This window comes from Lepidochelys kempii, chromosome 8 (assembly GCF_965140285.1).
Source record: "Lepidochelys kempii isolate rLepKem1 chromosome 8, rLepKem1.hap1, whole genome shotgun sequence".
Classification (NCBI taxonomy): Eukaryota; Metazoa; Chordata; order Testudines; family Cheloniidae; genus Lepidochelys; species Lepidochelys kempii.
Window position 1 is genome coordinate 735,320 of NC_136387.1, and position 20,403 is coordinate 755,722.

Here is a 20,403-nt window from a genome sequence, read left to right on the forward strand (position 1 = left end):
TTTTCTGGCCTTGGGTCCAGCTCAACAGCCATTTTTGGGCTCTGGACGGAGAGCAGGGCCTGGAACGGGGCGCACACCACAAGTGGCTCCAGAGAGGGAGCTGGGCTGGCATGACGGCACCACGGCTGGGCCCTGTCACCAGCCTAGCACCTGGGGCTCTCCTGAGACCCTAAATAGCGGCGTGGGGCTGGGACACCCCCCCATCTCTGAGCAGCAGGAGGCCAGGTGACCCCCTCCCCAGCCTCCGGGCGGCAAGGAGTCAGCCACTCTGGCTCCATGGCTCACCCACCTGGGCTGTTTCCCATCGCCCAGCAGGGTAGCTTCCTGGGGAGATCTGCTTCCCCAAAGTGTGCGTGTGTGGGGGCAGATAACCATGCCCCCAGGTCCCCTCTCTGGAAGGCCCTGTCTCCACGGGGACGGGGTTCTGGCAACAGCTGAAACGTGCGTCCTGTAAACATCTCAAAGGGAAAGTCTCTGAGCAGCTGCCAGCGCCCAAGGGTGCAGGGAGGGGTCAGCCCAGGCAGGCCAGGGGAGCGGGGCCTGAGGAAGCTGGGGTAGTGATGCTTGGGACTGTGCCCGCCAGGGGCAGCATGTGACATCAGTGCAAGGTTTGCTCAGGAGATTGCTCTGTAGGACTTCCCTGCCCCCACCTCCCACATGCCCAGCCCTAAACCCTACCCCTACCACTCACCCCCCAGGTCTGAACTGGGCCAGGACAGGGTCTGCACTAAGCCTACACTGTGCAGGCCAGGGCTGAACCCAAAGCTAGGACTGAAGCTGGGCTGGGTCAATTAGGGGCTGGGCTGCAATCATGGCCAGGCTGGTTGGGGGCTGGTCTGAGATCGGGGCCAGGCTGGGCTAGCTGGGGGCTGGGCTGCAATCAGAGCCCGGCCTGGCTGCTCAGCTCAGACATGCAGGGGTCAGTCACCGTCCAGCTTCTCCAGCTTCGTAGCTCAAAATAGAAAATCCCCAAGCATCAAATCTTCCTCTGGCTAAAACCAGCTGCCAGCGCGGAAGTTTGGATCCCGTGGAAACAGGCCCAGCTCCAAGATCCTGGCTGCTCCAGTTCCCAGGCCCTGTGGTGCGGCAGGGTGGGCTCGGCGCCAGGGAACAATCCCTTGTCCCATGGGGAGCAGGATCAGCTTCCTCCACAGCCTCCAGTGTCCCCGCATGCTGCCCGCCCGGCCAGGCACACCCAGAGACTTCCCAGGCTGGGTGTGCGTGGAGGGGCCAAGTCTCGATCCTGGCTGGAGCTTGGGGAACTTTGTACCTGCGCATCCAGCTCTTCCCCATTCGGCTCCCTGAGAGCATCCTGCCCCGATGGGACCGGCAGCCGACCAAGCATCCGTTGGTCCCGCAGCCCCTGCTGCTCTGAAAGGGCAGAGGTGGCTCCCTCCAGCTGCTCAGTCCCTCCCTGAGCTCCAGCTCCCAGCACCAGCTGCTCCAGGGCTCGGGCGCTAACCAGGGAGCGAGTCATCACCAGGTTCTGGCACCTGGGCAGCTGATGGGGTGCGCCCGCAGAGACGCAGAGGCCAAGTGAGGGTGTGACAGCCCCCAGGCAGGGGGTTTTTTGGGTGGGCATAGGGGGCAGATCCTGCTCTGGGCCCCCTTAGCCCACGTGGCCCTGTATGCAGGCGAGGTAGCGGGCCACGTTGGTGTAGATGCTGGGCTTGTCCTGCTCTCCACAGCCCACGCCCCAGCTGACAATCCCGTGCATCGTGGCCCGGCCCTGCTCCTCACACACCAACGGCACGGCAGAGCCTCCCTGTAGCACAAGGGGACCAGTCAGAGGAGGCAGGCCCCGCTCCATCACTCAGAGCAGCTGGCAGGCCTGGGGCTGGCCCCTCCCCATGGGCACCATGGCATTGGGGAACCCTGCAGTGCAGTCAAAGGGGGCTAATGGCACTGGGGGTGGGCGTGGCAGACAGGAGCCCCGCTGGCACTGGGGGTGGGTGCGGCAGATGGGGGCCCCTGATGGCTTTAGGGTGGGCACAGCAGGGAGAGAGAGGGCATACCAGTGCCCTTGGGAAATCAGCCCCTGGCTCTCCCCTTTGAGGCGGATTCCCCAAGGATGAGCCAGCGCCACCCTGCCGCACACTGCCAGTCACCGGCAGCGAGTTGGAGAGCAAGGCCCGCTTGTGTGAATCAGGTGCAGAGGGTGGTCTGTCTCATGGGGGTGCCCAGGGCTCCTCCCCCTGGCATGGGGGTGCCCAGCACTGGGTGGGGGTGCTCAGGGTAGCGTGACAAAGCAGTGTCTCAGCTCACAAAGGGGCTGCTGGAGAGGCTGCCCCTTCCTCCAGATCGGAGCCAGATGGGAGCTGACCCGCCCCCAGCACCTCTTGCTCAGCTGTCTCACCTGGCAGGCGTCGGTGCCCCCCTCCAGGTAGCCGGCACATAACATGTCCGCGGTGACCCTGGCCCCATGCAGCCCGGGGGAGCGGCACTGCTCGTGGGGGATAATGAGGAGCACAGCTTCCTGCAGGTACTCGGAGAGCACCCCAGCCCCTGCCCGGGAGCTGTGTCGGGACGCCGGGCAGTGGGGGGGGTCTCCGCGGGGTGGGGCGGGGGGAGGTCTGCGTGTCGGGACGCCGGGCAGTGGGGGGGTCTCCACGGGGGGGGGCGGTCTGTGTGTCGGGACGCCGGGCACTGGGGGGTCTCTCGGGGGGCGGGGGGAAGGTCTGCGTGTCGGGACGCCGGGCACTGGGGGGTCTCTCGGGGGGCGGGGGGAGGTCTGCGTGTCAGGACGCCGGGCAGTGGGGGGGTCTCCACGGGGGGGGGGCGGTCTGCGTGTCGGGACGCCGGGCAGTGGGGGGGGGTCTCTGTGGGGGGGGCGGGGGGAAGGTCTGCGTGTCGGGACGCCGGGCACTGGGGGGGTCTCCGCGGGGGGGAGGTCTGCGTGTCGGGACGCCGGGCACTGGGGGGGTCTCTCGGGGGGGCGGGGGGAAGGTCTGTGTGTCGGGATGCTGGGCAGTGGGGGGAGTCTGAGCAGGGGGGGGCGGGGGGAAGGTCTGCGTGTCGGGACGCGGGGCACTGGGGGGGTCTCCGCGGGGGGGGGAGGTCTGCGTGTCGGGACGCCGGGCACTGGGGGGTCTCTCGGGGGGGCGGGGGGAAGGTCTGTGTATCAGGACGCCGGGCAGTGGGGGGGGGGGTCTCCGCGGGGGGGGCGGGGGGGAGGTCTGCGTGTTGGGACGCCGGGCACTGGGGGGTCTCTGTGGGGGGGGGGCGGGGGGGAGGTCTGCGTGTCTGGACGCCGGGCACTGGGGGGTCTCTCGGGGGGCGGGGGGAAGGTCTGTGTGTCAGGACGCCGGGCAGTGGGGGGGTCTCTCTGGGGGGGGGCGGGGGGAGGTCTGCGTGTCGGGACGCCGGGCACTGGGGGGTCTCTCGGGGGGCGGGGGGAAGGTCTGCGTGTCGGGACGCCGGGCACTGGGGGGTCTCTCGGGGGGGCGGGGGGAAGGTCTGCGTGTCGGGACGCCGGGCAGTGGGGGGGGTCTCGGGGGGGCGGGGGGAAGGTCTGCGTGTCGGGACGCCGGGCACTGGGGGGGTCTCTCGGGGGGGGGGCGGGGGGAAGGTCTGTGTGTCGGGACGCGGGGCACTGGGGGGGTCTCCGCGGGAGGGGGGGGAAGGTCTGTGTGTCAGGACGCCGGGCAGTGGGGGGGGTCTCCGCGGGGGGGGGGCGGGGGGGAGGTCTGCGTGTTGGGACGCCGGGCACTGGGGGGTCTCTCGGGGGGCGGGGGGAAGGTCTGCGTGTCGGGACGCCTTTGCTTTGGGCTGGATGGACTGGGGACTGTTTGCTCCGCGTAGCAGTGGGCGCAGCCCCTGCCCTGCACAGCGCCATGATGTCCCTGCTGCTGGTTCTGCTGCTCAGTCCGGGGGCAACCGTCCCGGCAAGGTGCCCCCCCCCCCGAGGATCACAACAATTCACTCTGGCTTCAACCCTCCCTCATGCCCAGCGCCCCCAAGCTGCTGACCCCCAGGCCCCTCCGACCATGACCCCCAGTCCCTCCCTGCCCCATGCAACCTTAATCCCCAAAGCGTCCCACTGGACCCTGGCTAGTCCTGGCTCACAGTGCCCAGGTCAGGCCTGTGGCCTGGATCGCTGAGTGTAGGGCTAGGAGCCACCCCCGGCTCGCTGGGGCAATTCACATCAACTCTGTGTAGCACAGTGAGTGTGTGCCCATGGGACCCTCCCCTCCCCCGCTAAGTGTGTGCCCATGGGACCCTCCCTTCCCCCGCTAAGTGTGTGCCCAAGGGACCCTCCCTTCCCCCGCTAAGTGTGTGCCCAAGGGACCCTCCCCTCCCCCGCTAAGTGTGTGCCCAAGGGACCCTCCCCTCCCCCGCTAAGTGTGTGCCCAAGGGACCCTCCCCTCCCCCGCTAAGTGTGTGCCCATGGGACCCTCCCCTCCCCCGCTAAGTGTGTGCCCAAGGGACCCTCCCCTCCCCCGCTAAGTGTGTGCCCAAGGGACCCTCCCCTCCCCCGCTAAGTGTGTGCCCAAGGGACCCTCCCTTCCCCCGCTAAGTGTGTGCCCAAGGGACCCTCCCTTCCCCCGCTAAGTGTGTGCCCATGGGACCCTCCCCTCCCCCGCTAAGTGTGTGCCCATGGGACCCTCCCCTCCCCCGCTAAGTGTGTGCCCATGGGACCCTCCCCTCCCCCGCTAAGTGTGTGCCCATGGGACCCTCCCCTCCCCCGCTAAGTGTGTGCCCAAGGGACCCTCCCCTCCCCCGCTAAGTGTGTGCCCAAGGGACCCTCCCCTCCCCCGCTAAGTGTGAGCCTTCGGAATCTCCCCTCCCCTCGTCCGCTGAGCATGAACATCTTCCCCAACCCCTCTGAGCCAAGGCACTGCCCTACATAAGGCACGTCCCCCACTTGGGCCCCCAGCCATGGCAGGAGGCTGCTCTCCTGGGTCTGCCCTTCCCAGCACAGATGCACCCCAGAGCCTGCCGCCCACTAAAGCTCTCCCTGCTGTGCCCCCCCCCCAGGGCTGGCCCTGCATGCCGACCCCGGCTTCCTTCCTTGCCAGCACCCGCACCTGTGAGACTGGGGGCCCTGGGGCGACCTGGTGCTACGTGGGGGGCCAGCCCAGAGGGATGCTCTGACCTGGCTCCAGCTGGAGAGGGACAGTCCAGGCAGCCGCTGGCCCTGGCTCCTGCTCTCAACTCCTCTCTGGCCAGGGACGGCCCCTGCTTTGCCCCCCCGAGAAGGGGGCATGAGGCCCCCCGGGGGGGAAGAGCTGGACGGCCACAGAGAGCAGCAGCACCTCAGAGCCAGGCGCGTGCTAGGCCCTGTCCCCAGGGGCACACAGGACGGGCACCCGCGGCCAAGGCTCGCTGCACGTGCTCACTGGGTTCTGTCCCGCAGGGCCGGGGTGCCAAGCCCCCGCCGAGGATGAAGGGCGAGGGTGAGTGTCTGTCATGGGTGAGAGCAGCTCCAGCCTGGCGCCTGGGGGTCCTGGATGCCAGAGCACGTGCCCGCTGCTGCCTGGGCCTGCCCACACCAGGGGCTAGAGGGGCTGCCCTGGGGGAGGTCACTGGCACGAGCACAGGGCAGCAGAGGCAGCCCCTGGGAGCAGTTCCCCCCGGGGCTGGGGCAGGGCTGGGAACTGGTTTCCACTAGGTGAGATGGGGGCAGAGGGAGACTGTCCATCCCTCCCTCCTGCCAGGGGTGGGGGAGAGAAGGGGCCTGAAGCCCCCCGGGGGGGACTGTTTCAGGGCAGCTCTGCTTCTGCCCTTGCCTTGCATTGACAGCAGCCAGTGGGGAGCCCTGCCACTTCCCCTTCCGCTACCAGCGCAAGATGCACCATTCCTGCCTCCGGGACGGCCTGCATGGCTGCCAGTCCTGGTAAGAGCCTTCTGCCCCGTCCTTGCACCCCAAACGCCAAAGAAGGGCCCTGCTTCGGCCCTCATCTGCGGGAGGGTGACATCCCGACAGAGTGCTCTTGGGCAGAGTGTGGGGGCAGGCAGGACAGCTGCCCTCTCCATGCCCACGAGCAGCCCCAGGCGGGAGAGGCAGGGAGACCAGAGCCCTCTGGGGAGCTGGGATTCACATCCTTGGGGTAGGGCTTCGGCCTCAGGGCGAGGGCACAGTGCCTGGCACCACCACAGGCCCCTTGGGCAGCATGTTCCACGCAATGCCCAGAGAGCTCCCGTCTAGCCAGGGACCAGGCCAAGCACGCTGTCGCTCCTCCTCACTGTCGCCTCCCACGGCAGGTGTGCCACCACCAAGAACTACGACCGGGACCACAAGTGGACTCGCTGTGGGGAGGACAAGAGACTGACTGGTGCGGCGGCCAATGCAAGCCCAAGTGACCCCTCCGGGAGGGTGGGAGGGGAATAAGATTTCCCTGCTCCAGCCACATGTCCCACTGCCCTTCGCTAACCCACCCAGGATCGGGCTTAGGGAAAATGGCATCCTGGGTGAACTTGTATTTTAGCACCTCTGCACCCCTAGCCCCCACGGGCATGGTGCTCCCCCATTGTCCCCCTGTGGGCATGATGCCCCCCATTGCCCCTGGGGGTGCCCCACCCCCGTGAACCCCTAACCCCTGCACCCATGTGGGGAAAGTGACTTGGATGCACAGATGGATCTGCTGGCATTGCTGCTCACTCCCCCGCCCCCGAACGCTGCTCCTCCAGCCCACGCGCCCCTAGGGGGCTGTGAGGGGGGAGTGAGGCGCGCTGCCAGGGCTCCCTGCAGCCAGGTCACTTTCCCTGCCTAAGGGCAGGGCAGAGAGCAGCAGCTCCTGATGCCTCAGCCCAGCCCAGGTGGGAAAAGTGAGCTGGATGGCCAGAGCGCTTGGTGTTGCTCCTCCCCACCCCCAGCCCCCTGGGGGGCACAGAGGAATGTTGGCGGTGGGACGAGCAGCATCTGTGCATCACCACTCACCCCCCCCACCCCATGTTCCTCCGCCGGGAGGAAGCAGGGAGAAATCTGGGCACTCTCCCCCCGCGGCGCTCCCCTGCCAGCCGGGAGCAGTTTCTGTCTTTACGCTGACAGCACCCCCTTGGCTATGGTGTCCCTGGGCGGTCACCCGGGGTCGCCCAACCCTAAGTCAGTCCTGGACCCACAACAGGCTCCACCGGCCCCTCCCACTGCTCTACCCAGACCAGCTCCCTCCCAGGCACTCGTCCAGGCCTCAGGGCTAGGTCCCGGCAGGGCCTGGTGATCCTGGCCCTGGCGCCCCCCCAGCCTAGAGCCGTTGTACCTGCACCCTCTGGGGCCTCCAGTGTCACGGAGTCCCCGGGCGATGCTCTGGGACTGCTCCCCATAAAGCCAGGCAGGACTCTGGGGCAGTCTCCTCTCTGGGAGCAGCCTGTCTGCAGGACACGCAGCTCACCCGGCTTCCACCTTCCCGGGTCTGACCTCGGAGCATTCAGCCTCCTCTGCCCCTCCGTGCGCTTCCCCCAGCAAGTCCGCCCAGGAGGGGTCCTGGGGGGGCCAGAGGGTCCTGCCCCCCAACTCCACAGTCAGACGGGACTCTCAGCCAGTCAGTAACACAGGAGGTTTATTAGACGACAGGAACATGGTCTAACACAGAGCTTGCATGTGCAGGAAACAGGACCCCTTAGTCAGGTCCATCTTGTGGGGCAGGGAGGCTAGAGCCCCATCTGGCCCTCCCTCCATTTCCCCAGCCAGCTCCAAACTGAAACTCTCCCACCCTTCCTCTGGCCTTTGTCTCTTTCCCAGGCCAGGAGGCCGCCTGATCTTTTTGGTTTCAGAGTAACAGCCGTGTTAGTCTGTATTCGCAAAAAGAAAAGGAGTACTTGAGGCACCTTAGAGACTAACCAATTTATTTGAGCATGAGCTTTCGTGAGCTACAGCTCACTTCATCGGATGCATACCGTGGAAACTGCAGCAGACATTATATACACACAGAGATCATGAAACAATACCTCCGCCCACGCCACTGTCCTGCTGGTAATAGCTTATCTAAAGTGATCATCAGGTGGGCCATTTCCAGCACAAATCCAGGTTTTCTCACCCTCCCACACAAATTCACTCTCCTGCTGGTGATAGCCCATCTTTTTGTTCTCCAACCCCTTCAGTTGGCACCTTTGCAGAGGAGGGGCCCAGGCCACCAGTTGCCAGGAGACAGTTCATTCTCTGTGCAGACACCATCACACTGGCCCTCTGCTCTGCAACAATCACACCCCCTTATCCCACCACCTAGATACTTAAGAAAGGCATAGGGGAAACTGAGGCACTCACACAGTATTCAGAGGAAACATTAAGAACATTCCCACTTCCTCACATCCAGCACAGCTGACTCCGCTCTCTGTCTGCAGATCCCTGCAAGCTGAACCCCTGAGAGAATAGGGGTGTGACGAAGTGGGACTGTTCTTAATGGTTCCTCTGAATAGTGTGGGGGTGCCTCAGTTTCCCCTAGGCAGTTCTTAAGTATCTAGGTGGTGGGATAAGGGTGTATGATCCTTGCAGAGCCCTAGAGGGCAGGTGTGTGTAGGGATCGGGACACAGAGAATGGCCGAGACCCTGTTTCCTGGCCACTGATGGCCTGGGCCCTTCCCCCCTGCAAGGTGAGAGCTAAAGGGTTGGAGAACAAAGGAATCCGGTGCCCTCCTGGCCTGGGAAAGGGACAGAGGAGGAGGGGCCGGAGAGAGTTTCAGTTTGGGGCTGGCTGGGACATGGAGTGAAGGGCAGACGTGGTTGTCTGGCTCACGGCCCCCCCAAAATGGACACAGCTGAGGGGTCCGGTTCTCTGCACCTACAAGCTCTGTGTTAGACCATGTCCCTGTCGTCTAATAAACCTTCTGTTTTACTGGCTGGCTGAGAGTCCCGTCTGACTGCGGAGTTGGGGGGCAGGACCCTCTGGCTCCCCCAGGACCCCACCTGGGCAGACTCGCTGTGGGAAGCGCACAGAGGGGCAGAGGAGGCTGAATGCTCTGAGGTCAGGCCCAGGAAGGTGGAGCCGGGTGAGCTGTGTGTCCTGCAGACAGGCTGCTCACAGAAAGGCGACTTCCCCAGAGTCCTGACTGGCTTCATGGGGAGCAGTTCCAGAGCATCGCCCAGGGACTCCATGACAGGGTGGGATTTAACCAGGGCTGCTGGGGGGCAGGGATGGCGGGGGCTGTGTCTGGGTGTGCTCCAGGGTGACAGCAGGGTCCTGATAGACAGGAAGTCCTGTGCCCCAATCTCATTGCCCCCGTGCGCTGCACCAGCTCCTTCCCCTTTCGCTGTCTCAGTTTCCCCACCTGTAAAATGAGAGTGCTGGGCCTGGGGGATGAGCTGGTGAATGTTCACGAAGGGCTGAGGAATGGTCCCAGCTCCCCCCAGCCCTGGGTTGGGAGAGCAGTCTGCACTGCACGGCCACAGAGGGCCAGCCCTGGGGCGCTGTGACCCTGTCTTTGCCCACTGCCCAGCAACCAAACAAGGACTCACCCCACCAGAATAGCGAGGGGCTACAAGGCAACTGGCAGGGCCGGGCTGGCCTTCCCCTTGCCCTGGAGCTGGCAGCTCCTGGGAGATGCCCCTTGCCAGCCGAGACCGGCTTGCTGCTGTCGGGGTGCTAGGCTGTGGCATGGGGAAAGAGCACTGCCCTGACCTGGCCAGGGCCAGCATCTGCCTGGCTCCTGCTCTTGCCTGGCTGGAATATGCAGCCATAGAAGCAGACTGCAGTGCCAAGGCCCACTTGCCCCACAAGCGACGCCAGCAGATCACCTCAGCGCCACACCTGGGGCAGGGCAAGGCTCAGGGCTTGTCTGACGTGCACCTGGCTGAGCTAGAGCCTGTCTTGGGGAGGCAGCTCTGCAAGCCACGGGAACTGCAGCCTTGCACAGACAGTGGGGTCAGCAGCAAGGAGGGTCGGTGCTCCATTGCCCCAGGGAAGGAAGCCCCTGCCCCTGGGCACCCAAGGCAGGGCTAGGCTGTCCCATGCTGGGCACCAAGCATACCCCGGAGGGCATGCCCTGCCCTGCATGTCTGGCTGCCCATTGTGCTGCAGCCCCTGTGCCCCCTGCCTTCTGTGCCCGCGTCCGTCACTGCTGCTCCTGGAAAGAGCAGAGGACTTGCCCAGGCCGGCCTGGTGTGAGGGAGGTGCCAAGTGACTCCCCTCCCCCCCCGGCCCTGAGCAGGAGGCAGCCGGGAGCCAGTGAGCAGGAAGAAGAATCTTACTCAGCAGTGCTCTGTGGGTGCTGGGTGGGGAGGTGGGGCTGCAGGCCCAGCCCAGCCCCCCAGCGCTGCACACACGGAGCCCTGTTGGCACAGCTGCTAAAACCCCCCTCATGTGAGCTGGTCCTCCTGTGCTCGGCCTCCCTGCGGCCCTAACTGCCGTCACTGGCCTCTTGCCTGTCTGCTTGCCCCTGTGCTCGGTGGAGCGGGGCCCTGGCGAGCCTCAGTCTTCTCCCACTCATGCCAGATGGTTCTCTGGGAAGCTATTAAGCCCCTCTGCCACCCCAGAACCCTCAGCGGGCCAAGCCGTGCCAGCAGAGGGGACCTCCCGGTCTGGGCTGCTGCATCGCATTCCCTGCCTGGCTGCAGCCCAGCCCCGAGGCCCATGGAGGCTCTGCTCTGGCAGGGCAGCCGCCACTGGACACTCCCCATGCTGAAGTCCTAGAGCAGCGGGTTGAGGAAGCAGTTGAGGCTGGCGAGGGCCATGCCCGCACGCTGAGCGGTGCCGGTGAAGCGCGGGAGCCCGGGAGCCTGGGCGCTGGGATGACGTCCATCTGCCCAAGGTGTGCAGGGCATGGACGAGGTGGAAGGGCAGGAAGCAGAGGGCCAAGAGGCCAGGCACCAGCAGGATGGAGCAGAGGGAACGTTGTTTCAGGGCCCGGGCCCTGGCCGAGGAGTTGCTCAGGTTGAGGATGCGCCAGACGATGGCCATGTAGCAGGCCAGGATGATGAGGAAGAGGAAGAAGCCCAGTGCGGCGGAAGCCAGGGCCGTGGCTGCCAGCTTCCTGCTCCATACGCGGGCAGGGAAGTTTCCCATGCCGTCTGTGCATGCATCTGGGAAGCGGTTGGTCACGGAGCCAGACGAGAAGACAGTCAACAGCCTGACCCCAATCAGTGGCCAGATGGCGAGGGACAGAGCCACCCGGCCCAGCAGCCTCTGGGCTGCAGGTAAGTGGGCAGGGTGCAGCACGGCCAGGTAGCGTTCCAGGCATATGCAGACCAGCAAGAGGGTGCAGCTGCATGTGTTGGCCAGGAAGAGGGCATTGGTGGCTTTGCACAGGCCATCCTCGAAAGGCAGGTGTGACGAAGTGGGGCTGTTCTTAATGTTTCCTCTGAATAGTGTGGGGGTGCTTCAGTTTCCCCTAGGCAGTTCTTAAAAAGAAAAGGAGGACTTGTTTGCGACAGGGAAGCCTGGCTGTTTAAAAATAGCCAGAGCTTCGCGAACCAGCTGAGCGGCGGAGAACCAGCTGAGCAGCGGGGACAGCAGAGCAGCACACAGCAGGAGTTTGCCTGGGAGTTCGCCTGGAGGGAGCCCAGTGAGGCTTACGTCTTGCAAACCGCTCTGAGGAAGCTCATAGTAGGAAGGTGATATGGAAGGGGGGGGTTCAGCTGTTGTGACCTGCACTGGATGTGCCATGTTTGTCTTTCTTCCACAGGACAGAAGCGACTTTGTCTGTACAAAGTGCAAGCTGGTCTCCATATTGGAAGAGAAGATTGAAGGTCTGGAGCAACAGATAACAACCCTGCGTTGCATACGGGAAACTGAGGATTTCCTGGACGAAACTCAGGATAGGCTTCTAGGGGCACAAAGCTCTACAGATATAGAGCAGGTTGCACAGAGGAGCCAAGAGACCAGTGAAGAAGCTTGGCAACATGTGACCTCCAGAAGAGGTAAGCGGAATGTCCGGGTTCCAGTAACACAGACACAGGTAACTAACCGCTTTCATGTTCTCTCCACAGGTACCGTTGCGGAGAGTGGACCAGATGATATGTCTGGGGCGAGAAAGCAGAAGGAGACTCCGCTGGTTGGAAGGCATGAGATGCGCTGTCCTGAGGTTGGGGGTTCCACGACCACCACCCCCAAGAGGAGAAGGCGGGTGGTGGTGGTCGGGGACTCTCTCCTCCGGGGGACTGAGTCATCTATCTGCCGCCCTGACCGGGAAAACCGAGAAGTCTGCTGCTTGCCAGGGGCTAAGATTCGTGATGTGACGGAGAGACTGCCGAGACTCATCAAGCCCTCGGATCGCTACCCCTTCCTGCTTCTCCACGTGGGCACCAATGATACTGCCAAGAATGACCTTGAGCGGATCACTGCGGACTATGTGGCTCTAGGAAGAAGAATAAAGGAGTTGGAGGCGCAAGTGGTGTTCTCGTCCATCCTCCCCGTGGAAGGAAAAGGCCTAGGTAGGGAGCGTCGAATCGTGGAAGTCAACGAATGGCTACGCAGATGGTGTCGGAGAGAAGGCTTTGGTTTCTTTGACCATGGGATGGTGTTCCATGAAGGAGGAGTGCTGGGTAGAGACGGGCTCCATCTTACGAAGAGAGGGAAGAGCATCTTTGCCAGCAGGCTGGCTAACCTAGTGAGGAGGGCTTTAAACTAGGTTCACCGGGGGAAGGAGACCAAAGCCCTGAGCTAAGTGGGAAAGCGGGATACCGGGAGGAAGCACAGGCAGGAATGTCTGTGAGGGGAGGGCTCCTGCCTCATACTGGCAATGAGGGGCGATCAACAGGTTATCTCAAGTGCTTATATACAAATGCACAAAGCCTTGGAAACAAGCAGGGAGAACTGGAGGTCCTGGTGATGTCAAGGAACTATGACGTGATCGGAATAACAGAGACTTGGTGGGATAACTCATATGACTGGAGTACTGTCATGGATGGTTATAAACTGTTCAGGAAGGACAGGCAGGGCAGAAAAGGTGGGGGAGTAGCACTGTATGTAAGGGAGCAGTATGACTGCTCAGAGGTCCGGTACGAAACTGCAGAAAAACCTGAGTGTCTCTGGATTAAGTTTAGAAGTGTGTGCAACAAGAGTGATGTAGTGGTGGGAGTCTGCTATAGACCACCGGACCAGGGGGATGAGGTGGATGAGGCTTTCTTCCGGCAGCTCACGGAAGCTACTAGATCGCATGCCCTGATTCTCATGGGTGACTTTAATTTTCCTGATATCTGCTGGGAGAGCAATACAGCGGTGCATAGACAATCCCGGAAGTTTTTGGAAAGCGTAGGGGACAATTTCCTGGCGCAAGTGCTAGAGGAGCCAACTAGGGGGGGTGCTTTTCTTGACCTGCTGCTCACAAACCGGGTAGAATTAGTGGGGGAAGCAAAAGTGGATGGGAATCTGGGAGGCAGTGACCATGAGTTGGTTGAGTTCAGGATCCTGACGCAGGGAACAAAGGTAAGCAGCAGGATACGGACCCTGGACTTCAGGAAAGCAGACTTCGACTCCCTCAGGGAACGGATGGCCAGGATCCCCTGGGGGACTAACTTGAAGGGGAAAGGAGTCCAGGAGAGCTGGCTGTATTTCAAGGAATCCCTGTTGAGGTTACAGGGACAAACCATCCCGATGAGTCGAAAGAATAGTAAATATGGCAGGCGACCAACTTGGCTTAATGGTGAAATCCTAGCGGATCTTAAACATAAAAAAGAAGCTTACAAGAAGTGGAAGGTTGGACATATGACCAGGGAAGAGTATAAAAATATTGCTCGGGCATGTAGGAATGTTATCAGGAGGGCCAAATCGCACCTGGAGCTGCAGCTAGCCAGAGATGTCAAGAGTAACAAGAAGGGTTTCTTCAGGTATGTTGGCAACAAGAAGAAAGCCAAGGAATGTGTGGGCCCCTTACTGAATGAGGGAGGCAACCTAGTGACAGAGGATGTGGAAAAAGCTAATGTACTCAATGCTTTTTTTGCCTCTGTTTTCACTAACAAGGTCAGCTCCCAGACTGCTGCGCTGGGCATCACAAAATGCGGAAGAGATGGCCAGCCCTCTGTGGAGATAGAGGCGGTTAGGGACTATTTAGAAAAGCTGGACGTGCACAAGTCCATGGGGCCGGACGAGTTGCATCCGAGAGTGCTGAAGGAATTGGCGGCTGTGATTGCAGAGCCACTGGCCATTATCTTTGAAAACTCGTGGCGAACCGGGGAAGTCCCGGATGACTGGAAAAAGGCTAATGTAGTGCCAATCTTTAAAAAAGGGAAGAAGGAAGATCCTGGGAACTACAGGCCAGTCAGCCTCACCTCAGTCCCTGGAAAAATCATGGAGCAGGTCCTCAAAGAATCAATCCTGAAGCACTTGCATGAGAGGAAAGTGATCAGGAACAGCCAGCATGGATTCACCAAGGGAAGGTCATGCCTGACTAATCTAATCGCCTTTTATGATGAGATTACTGGTTCTGTGGATGAAGGGAAAGCAGTGGATGTATTGTTTCTTGACTTTAGCAAAGCTTTTGACACGGTCTCCCATAGTATTCTTGTCAGCAAGTTAAGGAAGTATGGGCTGGATGAATGCACTATAAGGTGGGTAGAAAGCTGGCTAAATTGTCGGGCTCAACGGGTAGTGATCAATGGCTCCATGTCTAGTTGGCAGCCGGTATCAAGTGGAGTGCCCCAAGGGTCAGTCCTGGGGCCGGTTTTATTCAATATCTTCATAAATGATCTGGAGGATGGTGTGGATTGCACTCTCAGCAAATTTGCGGATGATACTAAACTGGGAGGAGTGGTAGATACGCTGGAGGGGAGGGATAGGATACAGAAGGACCTAGACCAATTGGAAGATTGGGCCAAAAGGAATCTGATGAGGTTCAATAAGGATAAGTGCAGGGTCCTGCACTTAGGACGGAAGAACCCAATGCACAGCTACAGACTAGGGACCGAATGGCTAGGCAGCAGTTCTGCAGAAAAGGACCTAGGGGTGACAGTGGACGAGAAGCTGGATATGAGTCAGCAGTGTGCCCTTGTTGCCAAGAAGGCCAATGGCATTTTGGGATGTATAAGTAGGGGCATAGCGAACAGATCGAGGGACGTGATCGTTCCCCTCTATTCGACATTGGTGAGGCCTCATCTGGAGTATTGTGTCCAGTTTTGGGCCCCACACTTCAAGAAGGATGTGGATAAATTGGAGAGAGTCCAGCGAAGGGCAACAAAAATGATTAGGGGACTGGAACACATGAGTTATGAGGAGAGGCTGAGGGAGCTGGGATTGTTTAGCCTGCAGAAGAGAAGAATGAGGGGGGATTTGATAGCTGCTTTCAACTACCTGAAAGGGGGTTCCAAAGAGGATGGCTCTAGACTGTTCTCAATGGTAGCAGATGACAGAACGAGGAGTAATGGTCTCAAGTTGCAGTGGGGGAGGTTTAGATTGGATATTAGGAAAAACTTTTTCACTAAGAGGGTGGTGAAACACTGGAATGCGTTACCTAGGGAGGTGGTAGAATCTCCTTCCGTAGAGGTTTTTAAGGTCAGGCTTGACAAAGCCCTGGCTGGGATGATTTAACTGGGAATTGGTCCTGCTTTGAGCAGGGGGTTGGACTAGATGACCTTCTGGGGTCCCTTCCAACCCTGATATTCTATGATTCTATGATTCTATGACTTGTGGCACCTTAGAGACTAACCAATTTATTAGAGCATAAGCTTTCGTGAGCTACAGCTCACTTCCTCAGATGCATATCGTGGAAACTGCAGCAGGCTTTATATATACACAGAGAATATGAAACAATACCTATTCCCACCCCACTGTCCTGCTGGTAATAGCTTATCTAAAGTGATTTCCAGCACAAATCCAGGTTTTCTCACCCTCCACCCCCCCACACAAATTCACTCTCCTGCTGGTGATAGCCCATTCAAAGTGACAACTCTTTACACAATGTGCATGACAATCAAGCTGGGCTATTTCCTGCACAAATCCAGGTTCTCACATCCCCCCCACCCCCATACACACACAAACTCACTCTCCTGCTGGTAATAGCTCATCCAAACTGACCACTCTTCAAGTTAAAATCCAAGTTAAACCAGAACATCTGGGGGGGGGGTAGGAAAAAACAAGAGGAAACAGGCTACCTTGCATAATGACTTAGCCACTCCAAGTCTCTATTTAAGCCTAAATTAATAGTATCCAATTTGCAAATGAATTCCAATTCAGCAGTTTCTCGCTGGAGTCTGGATTTGAAGTTTTTTTGTTTTAAGATAGCGACCTTCATGTCTGTGATCGCGTGACCAGAGAGATTGAAGTGTTCTCCGACTGGTTTATGAATGTTATAATTCTTGACATCTGATTTATAATTCTTGACATCTAGGCAGTTCTTATGTCTCTAGGTGGTGGGATAAGGCAGGGGGTGTAATTGTTGCAGAGCAAAGGGCCAGGTACATAAATAGCCGACACTCTGTCTCCTGGCAACTGATGGCCTGGGCCCTTCCCCCCTGCAAGGTGAGAGCTAAAGGGCTGGAGAACAAAGGAATCAGGTGACCTCCTGGCCCAGGGAAAGGAACAAAGCCCAGAGGAGGAGGGGCTGGAGGGAGTTTCAGTTTGGGGCTGGCTGGAGACATGGAGTGAAGGGCAGACGGGGTTGTCTGGCTCACTGCCCCCAGAATGGACCCAGCTGAGGGGTCCTGTTCTCTGCACCTACAAGCTCTGTGTTAGACCATGTCCCTGTCGTCTAATAAACCTTCCGTGTTACTGGCTGGCTGAGCGTCACGTCTGACTGCGGAGTTGGGGGCAGGACCCTCTGGCTTCCCCAGGACCCCGCCTGGGTGGACTCGCTGTGGGAAGCGCACGGAGGGGCAGAGGAGGCTGAATGCTCCGAGGTCAGACCCAGGAAGGTGGAAGCCGGGTGAGCTGTGTGTCCTGCAGACAGGCTGCGCCCAGAGTGACTTCCCCAGAGTCCTGCCTGGCTTCGTGGGAGCAGATCCAGAGCATCGCCTGGGGACCCCATGACAGCAAGTCATTGCGGTGGGCGTGGTACATGGTCTGCAGTGGCAGTGACAATGCAAAGAGCAGGTCGATGAGGATTAGGGTGTAGATGAAGACACAGCCGGGCAGTGCCTGGGCCCTGCTGTCCAGGCAGCTGCAGAGGGCCTGCCCGGGCTCAGGACACACACCGTGCAGTAGATGATGGGCAGCACCAGATACTGGACCTCCGCGCCCGCCACGCACAGCATGGCCACTGAGCTGTTAGCTGGGGGGCTCCATGGCAAGGTTCTCCTGGGGTCTGCGATGTTCTTGGCCGGCTTCCCCTGCCAAGCACAGAGAGGCCATGGCTCAGAGCCGTTCTGCAGGGCCAGACTGGCTGAGGCCTGCCTTCTAGCAATGCACCGCTGCCCTGGAGCGAGATAGGGCCCATCCTGCCAGGCCTGGGCCACCCATTGACCAGCCAGCTGGAAGCAAACTTCCCATGGGCTGCTTGTTACAGAGCTCCTGGCACCATCCTTGCCCCAGCCTCTGTTGGAGGCAGGAGCCTGGGTGGGGCTGCCTCCAGGCCACTGCAGCATCAGCACTGAAAACCCACCACAGCGTCTTCTCTAGCGTCGTTCCAAAAGAGCTCACCCTGGGCACAGCAGAGCCCCCACCCAGTACCGAGCCTGGATCCTGCCTGGGCCACTAGCTGGGGGAGTGCACCATAGACATTACCCAGATGCTGTGCCCAGGGACTGGGCCCCCTGCAGCCCTCCGGCCCGGGGACCTGGCACCATCCATCACCTGGTCCAGTCCCCTGGCCCAGGGACCTGGCACCCTCCTGCAGCTTTCCTGACTGGTCATGTTTCTGGAGTGTTTTGATCCCACATTTGTATTCATTCCTTGTTCACGGTCTTTCCCCAGTGCCCCCCAGTCTTACATTCCCATCTGCAGGGTCTCCACTCCCCCTCCCCACTCTCCTGTAGAAGCATCTTCCCTGGGCCAATCCCCAGGCATGGAAAGGGTAAGCTAGGGCATGGATGGGCAGGGGGCAGAGAGGGGATGTTCCCTCTGCTGTGGCCTGGCCCTTGGGGAGCCCTGGGGGTGAGTGCAGGGTCCCAGCTGCCTCCCCAGTGCAATCCAAGTGCTGTCCGGTCCCTGCACAGCTGGTGAGCCCCACTGGGTCCCGGCCAAAGCCCGAGCCATGGCTGCCCCAGGCCTAAGTGGCAGAGAAAGGTCAGTGGGAGAGGGAGCCAGGCCATTTGGGATGGCGTAGAGGGGGCAGGGGGGCTTGTGCTGACACTTCTGGCCCTGCTTGCAGCCCACAGCCTCTTCCCCTGCATGGCACTGGCATGGCACGCCCTCCACCCTTCCTTCTGTGCAGCTGGAAGAGCCTTGCTCCTTGGCCCCATGGTCAGAGCTGGCTCCGTGGTGCCTTGCTCATCCACAGGGAGGGAGAGAGTGCTTCCAGGAATTAACTCCCCTATCGGCCCTTGCCCCATTTCCCTTCATGGCTGGTCTTTTGCAGTTCACAGTTAAACAGCACTTTGCTTCTGAAAATACCCACGGCAGCTGAGGGTGTTTGACGGGGGCACGGTGCAGGGCAGGTGCAGCCGAGCAAGGAGCACTCCCTCCATGGGTGGCCCGGCCTCCCCAGGCTGTGCTTGGCCCCTCCGCCCCACTGATGCCAGGAGCTGCCCCCTGGGACCAGGCACAGCGCATGTGACCATGGGTCCTGGGATGGGGCAAGTCGGCTAGGACAAGTGCTGGTGCTACAGGGTCCCTGTGGGCTCTAATGTTGTTCCCGCCCAGTCCCTGGGGGAGGCCGGGCAGACCGCATGCTCTGGCCCCTGTTGGCCCCACACAGACAGCAATTCTGTGGGGCTGTCCCAGGTATGGCTTGCAGAGCCGGCCTCGCACTGACACTGTTTGTATGGACGCAGACTGCCCTTCCCCCAGCCCTCTGGCTCTGGCCCCCCCAGCTCCCGGGTCCGGAAGTGGCTGCCGGAGGATAATAGGAAGCACCCACACATAATCATGCAGAGCAGGCTGGAGGGCTGGGCAGCTGGTTCCTGAGGCTTAGATTAACTTGGGCCCATCTGTCCCGCAGCCAGGAACCCTGACTGGTCAGATTAAAGCTGCTGCAGCATCTAATTTGTGCAGCTGAGACTCAGAGCAAATCATGATGCGAAGAACTAGTGGGGCAGGTGCTGGTGAAAGAGAAGAGGCGGCGCCTCTCAGCTGAGGTACCAGCTGGGGCTGCTCCAGTGCACTAGCCCCCTCAGCAGGATCTGTCCAGTACCTTGGGGGGCAAAGGAGGGAGTGGCTGGCCCCACCTCGGAACAGGAGCTCTACCCTCCAGGGTGCACAGACGAGTCTATGCTACACTGCAGGGAGACTGGTCAAGAGGCTAACGCAGGCAGGGAACGAGCTCCTTGAGGCTAGTCACTGCTGTCTCTGCAGGATGCCCAGGCAAGCTTTCCCCTCTCTATGCCTCAGTTTCCCCAGCTGTCACGTGAAGACAGTGACATTAGCCTCCTGCTGCCTGCGTTCTGTGGAAGTGTGCAGCTTTGCTCTGACTCCTCCCCACTCCCTCCCTCTGCCCACAGCAGCCCCTGCAGCTGGCGCCATTCTGGTGCCCAGAAAGCATTCTGCCAGCTCTCAGCAGCCTCCCTTGTCTCCTAGCAAGTGTCTAGCCTGCAGCATCCATGAAGCACAGCCAGGGCCTGGGCAGGAGGCCTGGGTTGTGTGAGGGACAGACCGTGAACCTCCCTGACATTCCAGCCTCGGCTGTTTGGGGTTTGTCACGGAGTCCCTGGGCGATGCTCGGGAACTGTTCCCCATGAAGCCAGTCAGGACTCTGGGGAAGTCTCCTTTCTGTGAGCAGCCTGTCTGCAGGACACACAGCTCACCCAGCTTCCACCTTCCTGGGTCTGACCTCGGAGCATTCAGCCTTCTCTGCCCCTCCGTGCGCTTCCCACAGCAAGTCCACCCAGGCGGGGTCCTGGGGAAGCCAGAGGGTCCTGCCCCCCAACTCCACAGTCAGACGGGACTCTCAGCCAGCCAGTAACACAGAAGGTTTATTCGACCACAGGAACATGGTCTAACACAGAGCTTGTAGGTGCAGAGAACCGGACCCCTCAGCTGGGTCCATTTTGGGGGCAGTGAGCCAGACCATCACGTCTGCCCTTCACTCCATATCTCCAGCCAGCCCCAAACTGAAACTCCCTCCAGCCCCTCCTCCCCTGGGCTTTCCCCTTTCCCAGGCCAGGAGGTCACCTGGTTCCTTTGTTCTCCAACCCTTTAGCTCTCACCTTGCAGGGGGAAGGGCCCAGGCCATCAGTTGCCAGGAAACAGGGTGTCGGCCATTCTCTGTGTCCAGGTTTCAGAGTAGCAGCCCTGTTAGTCTGTATTCGCAAAAAGAAAAGGAGTACTTGTGGCACTCCAGAGACAAATAAATTGGTTAGTCTCTAAGGTGCCACAAGTACTCCTTTTCTGTGTCCAGACTCCTGCACACACCTGCCCTCTAGGGCTCTGCAGTGATCATACACCCTTACCCCACCACCTAGATACTTAAGAACTACCTAGGGGAAACTGAGGCACCCCCACACTA

The 20,403-nt window shown here is 60.6% G+C and overlaps 1 protein-coding gene across 5 annotated transcripts in view; it reads right to left on the bottom strand.

Annotated features, from left to right (window-relative positions):
- Positions 1 to 20,403, bottom strand: part of LOC140915469 (uncharacterized) — a 47,757-nt gene that overhangs the window by 9,123 nt on the left and 18,231 nt on the right. Inside the window, exon 3 of one of the 5 annotated variants that reach the window (XM_073355069.1) lies at positions 11,010 to 11,272. The exons of the other annotated variants lie outside the window; for them this stretch is intronic. The gene's annotated coding sequence lies outside the window, so the exon portion shown is untranslated. Of the gene's footprint in view, positions 1 to 11,009; positions 11,273 to 20,403 lie in introns of those variants that run through there. 5 annotated transcript variants of the gene reach the window in all.